Source organism: Galendromus occidentalis, unplaced genomic scaffold (assembly GCF_000255335.2).
Source record: "Galendromus occidentalis unplaced genomic scaffold, Mocc_1.1 scf7180000076481, whole genome shotgun sequence".
Lineage (NCBI taxonomy): Eukaryota > Metazoa > Arthropoda > Arachnida > Mesostigmata > Phytoseiidae > Galendromus > Galendromus occidentalis.
This window is the reverse complement of record NW_003804470.1, coordinates 1-5,919: the sequence shown is the minus strand read 5'-3', so window position 1 is coordinate 5,919 and position 5,919 is coordinate 1. Positions and strand designations below refer to the sequence as shown.

General features: G+C 46.4%; 1 pseudogene; it reads left to right on the top strand.

The window, feature by feature from the left end:
• Window positions 1-415: 415 nt before the first annotated feature.
• LOC100899489 (uncharacterized) lies at window positions 416-5,602 on the top strand (annotated as a pseudogene).
• The last annotated feature ends 317 nt before the right edge of the window (window positions 5,603-5,919 follow it).

The following is a 5,919-nucleotide window of genomic DNA, read 5'->3' as shown; positions in this document are numbered from 1 at the left end:
AGAAGAATTGACTATCGCGATCACTGACGGGCTCTCTGTTCCTATCGCTTCTCTCCTCACAATCGCAACTCGCAAATGCACCGCTTTGAGCATCAGGCTTGTACCAAAATATGAGGGCTGCAGAAGCGTTTCAAGGGGTGAGGCTATGGGGATCGGGGCAGGATTCACACCTAACGGAGTGCGATTTCGAGCGATTACGAATAACGATGTCGATCGGATGCTCATCATGAGGCCGAAGACTCGTAGTTTACAGCAACGGAAGCGTCGCGCAGAAAGAGGAGAATCTTCCCGTAAGAGACCCCGAACCTCCTCAGAGAGATCGGCGTCATGTCGGGCGCGACAACGTCACGCACCAGGATCGAGTCATACGGGGACGGATCATGTCGAGTCAGAGGCGATCACAGAAAGTGACGCAATGTCATTCGATCCAGAGGTATGTGAGACGGACCTCGTCGAGGCTACTGATTTTACACGAGGTGCAGAGTACGAAATCGGGTGGTCTCGAGCGACTGGCCGTTTTAAGCAAATCTTTATGGAGAATGAATTCGGCCATAAATGCGACGTCTGTGATCGCCTCTGGTTCCTCCGTGATCTGAAAACGGTCACCTCTTCGATGGCGACCTTCCTATCGACTCACTTCCCGGAGGACGATACCACGCGATTTCGGCTCTGTTCCTCATGTTACAGCACATCTCGGCGCGACAAAGTTCCGCCGATGAGCGTGACGAATGGCTATAGGTATCCACCAAAACCATCAGGCTTGCCTCAGCTAGACCCCATAAGCGAGCGACTTGTCTCCCCGAGAATTCCTTACATGCAAATACGCCGTTTGCGTCGTGACGGTTGTTACGGTATTGTCGGTCAAGTCATCAATGTCCCAGTTGATGTCAACACGATGGTACAGAGTTTACCGCGATCATTGGAAGACGATCACTCTTTCAACGTCAATTTAAAAAAAGCATCATCCATAAATCCTCTTATCTGAGTGGCTTCGTCAAAAAGTCCACCGTGAAGGCCTGGCTGGAATATCTAGTTGAGCAGCCTTTGTACAAATACTATGGTATCAGGGTAAATTGGTCTGAAGTTGTTGATGAGTCGTTGCCGAATTGCGGAACACGGGATGACGGATCCGATCATGTTGAGTCTATCCGCACCGATGATGCTCCGGAATCAGAGCTGATCAATTTACGACAGCAAACAATGTTGTGGAATGAGGATCTCTGTTTAGATATCGCTCCAGGCCAGCACAAAACACCCGAGTGCATTCTTTTTGACACATTCGCAGAGGAGCTTTCGTTCCCTGCGATATACTTCGGTGTTGGACGGAAAATCAAGGACGGGGTTCGAGCAACATCTTACACTATGTGTACGTCAGAAATAAGAAGATCTGATCGACGAGGTGTTACCCCCCAGCATGTGCTGTTCATGGCAATGTAAAATCCTCCGTTTCCGGATTCGTGATGGCATTCAGAATATGTATCGTTGCCTACGGACTACAGCACAGCTGACTAGATCCATGATAGAAGATCGACAATTCGTGGAACATTTGGTGGAGACAAATCAAGCCTTCATGAAAACTATTCCCAACTCGATGCAGTATTGGTCATCGAGGAAAAAGGATCTGTTCGCGATGATTCGTCAGCTCGGAAAACCTACAGCATTCTTGACTCTCAGTGCGAATGAGATCCGATGGCCACATTTGCTTCAAATTTTGTTCCGATTGTCTGATGAGTTCAAATCTCTCGGCGACAACATTGAGCTCACCGAGATTTTTGAAACACTTGATGGATACAAGCGTGCTTTCCTGGTTTCGGAGGATCCCGTCACTTGCTGCATTTATTTTCACAAATTGGTTCGCGTCGTGATGGGTATACTCTCCACCAAACAGTCACACAATCCTTTCGGGAAGCACCGTGTTGTCGATTACTTTTTGCGCATAGAGTTCCAGCATCGAGGGAGCCCACATGCTCATATCCTGCTCTGGTTAGATAAAGACCCCGCAGAAGATGTGCGCGAGAGTATGCTCCGCACAATTCAACTGATGACAGACCTATTTAGTGTCGACAGAAACGACTTGAGCAATCCGGAAATGATCCGTAATCAAACCCATTCGCATACATTTACGTGCACGAAACGTGGCGAAAAATATTGTCGTTTCAATATTCCGTTTTGGCCCATGCATCGTACTCATGTTCTAATTCCACTAACAAAAGAAGATCCTCGGCGTGAAACTCTCAAGAAGAAAGTTCAAAATGCTCGCGATAAACTCGAAATGAAGGCATACAATAGCATCGAAGAATATCTTCGTGATATTGAGTGTGATAACGAGGCGTATCTGACAATGATCAGATCGACACTTAAGCGTCCAACAGTTCTATTCAAGAGGGACATGACCCAAATTTTCATTAATACCTTCAATCCGTGGATCGCATCAATTCTGAATTCGAATAGCGATTTACAAATGATTCTCGATCCGTATTCATGCGCCGCATACGTAGTAGAATATGTCAATAAGTCCGATCGTGGCATGAGCAATCTCCACCGAGAGCTCATGAAAATTCATGAGACGAACCCGGAATATGATCAGGCGCAATTGATGTCTAAAGTTGGATTGAAGTTGTTGAATAATGTTGAGATGTCTGCGCAAGAAGCCTCCTGGTACCTACTCCGACAACCCATGAGCTGGGCGTCAAGGACGACTGTAGCAATACCGACAATGTGGCCACAGGAGAGACATAAGGCTCAGAAACGAAAATCGACAATGAACGCGGAAAATTTACCTCCGGATAGTACGGATATTTGGACGAAGTCCTTAATCGACAAGTATGAGGAACGTCCAGCTTCACTCGAGCAGATCAACCTAGCTCAATTTGCAGCCTGGTTCGAGCCACGGCAGAAGATAGTGGACTCCGACGAAACCGAAGAAGATATCGATACGTTTGATAGCGGAGATAATGAGACGCAGCGGAATGAATATCGACGTCGTGAGAACCCAAAGATCATAAGGTATCGAAATTACGAGAAAGAAGATTTGTATAACTACAAGCGAGAGATGGTGACTCTGTACGTTCCGTTCCGAAATGAACTTACTGACGTTATCGATCGTGACAAATTTCTCGATGTGTGCGCCTCGAATGAACAACAAATCCTAGAACGGCGAAAAGAATTCGAACATAATCTTGACGTTGAAACACTGATGAAAGAGATTGAGGCCTTGTGCTTGATGAGCGAACAATTTACCGAAGACCATGTCCCGCAAGCATCATCGGTGATGATCGATACGAGTCTAACACCAAACGATGACGATTTCGACGAAGGCAATAATCATCTCTCCGTGAGCGCAGTGAGAAAGCGAAGTAATGTTTTGAGTAAGGCTGATTATTGTGCTCTGATACGACAGATGAATGCCGAACAACGTGAACTGATATTGGAAATCATACATCGCTTGCATAAGCCTTGTCGAGAACCGCTACAAATTTTCCTGACGGGTCCAGCAGGATGCGGGAAGACATTCACACTCAAAGCGATCATGGAAACATACAACCGATATACAGAGCAACACAACTCACTGAACAATGCCTATATTGCCACGGCAACCACAGGGAAAGCAGCGGTCGGACTAAATGGTTTAACCCTCCACTCAGCCTTTCGCCTGACAACATCGAAGCAATCCAGTCGGCTCACGCATGACACGCTACAAACGTATCGTCATGTACTCCGAAACGTCAAATGCGTCATTATTGATGAAATCAGCATGTGCAGCTCACATCTACTACATTCAGTGAGTTCGCGGCTCCAAGAGATGGTTGGCGAATACACGAATGTTTTCGGTGGTCTCGATCTAATCGCATGTGGAGACCTCCGGCAACTACCCCCAGTTAGTGCCGCACCGGTTTACAGCGCTACTCAGCAAGCAATAGGCAGAAATGCTCTCCTATGGCAATCCCTAGATTACTATCCCCTGACTCGAGTAGTGCGACAAAAAGATACAAACTTTTCATCTGTTCTGACCAAAATCGGCTCCGGAGAAAATTTAACTTCGGATGAATATGAATTGGTTCGATCAAGATTCCGCACACGACAGTGGTGCGAAGAAAACCTGCCTGACACGGTCGTTCGTCTCTTCTCCAATAATGTCAATGTCGAGGAATACAATTCCAACGCGCTCCCCATAACCGAAAGCACCGTGAATGTTCTCGCTAAAGATCTATACACTGGATATTCTACAGAAACCGAAAGGCGTGATGCGATTGGAAAAGTGCATCGAATGAAAATCGGAGATACTGGTGGACTCCCATACAACATACGATTGACAGAAAATTATCCGTACATAATAACCGCTAATGTCGACGTTGAAGACGGTCTGGTCAATGGAGCCATAGGTACACTCCGTCATGTCGAACTCCTCCCCTCTGCTCATGGAGAAGTTGATTCGTGCCGTGTTTGGCTTCAATTCGAAAACGAGAATATTGGTCGTCGAATCACGGTGAAATATAGAGCTCACGTACATAGCAAACCGGATATACTCAACGATAAATGGGTACCCATTGAGCAACGCTCCCTCAACGTCAAAGTGACGAACAAAGTCAAATGTCGCCGTCAACAATTTCCGCTGACACCAGCATGCGCGCTCACAATCCACAAGTCTCAAGGCGGAACGTTCGACAGAATAGTTTATGATTATCATAAGAACCATAAGCAACAACTGGTTTACGTGGCAATGAGCCGCGTGACATCTGTAGACGGTTTATTCTTGACGAATTCTGAGAACGACTTCAATTTCTATCATGCTAAACAGTCTGAAGCTCCAGCGACGAAGAGTATTCGAAATGAGTATAGAAGATTGGAAACGCATCGTCTATCAACAATTACGACAGATATGGAAAGATTCCTCCACGTATCCGCTGATCAAGGAGTCAGTATCATTATCGCGAACATCAACGTTCAGAGTTTGGCCGCACATGCTGGAGACATATCAACAGATTCGATCTTGACGCGCGCGGATTTCCTGGCATTGACCGAGACATGGATGCACCCAGAAGGAGCATCAATTGAAATCGACGGTTTTCGATTCGTCCACCAGACGGCATGCGAGAATCGCTCGGGAGGTGTCGCCGTGTACAAACGAAATGATTATGCAATTATCGCAACACCATCCATTGCAAGCGATCCATATGATGGCGCTCATCAACAGAATCATGCGCATGCTGCCGATATGGCATTCACGGAGATGATAATTCCAGGCCGACAAAAAATTCACCTTGTGACGATTTATGTGCACCAGCATACTGGATTCGAAACCTTGAGAGACCACCTGCGTGTTTCTCTGCGGTATTTCGAGATAGAAAACACTAATAGAGATCAGATTGTACCACTGATCATTATCGGGGATTTCAACACAACCGATACTGATCGAGCAAAGCTTGAAAAGTTCCTCGACGACTACTACGCTTTGAAGTTGAAGAACAACCCAGAAGAGAGGACAACACTCGGGAATACATGTATTGATTTGACATTCTCGAGAAGAATCCAAGTCGAGAGCAAGCCGTTCGTATCATACTTCTCGTACCATCGTTCCGTGATCAATAAATTGAATCCGTAGGCCATAAGCCGATGAATTCGCTTGACATCGTCGTTCTAGGAAGCCAAATGAAGAAATGGAGCATCATTGTTCTCAACGGACAACGCGACGGACTGAGATAGAGGACCGACGATGTCGATGACAAACATTAGGGACACCGGTTGGCTCAAGGGAGTGTTGGAAGGTCGGAAAACCTGAATATTCGACATTGGCTACAACACCAAAATTTCACGGGGAAAAATGCGATCCTACCGCGAAGAAAAATTGACGGAAGAATCGAAGCCGGGAAACCTATAAAAGCAGATCAGAGCTAGCAGAAGTCATTCGAGTCAGACCAT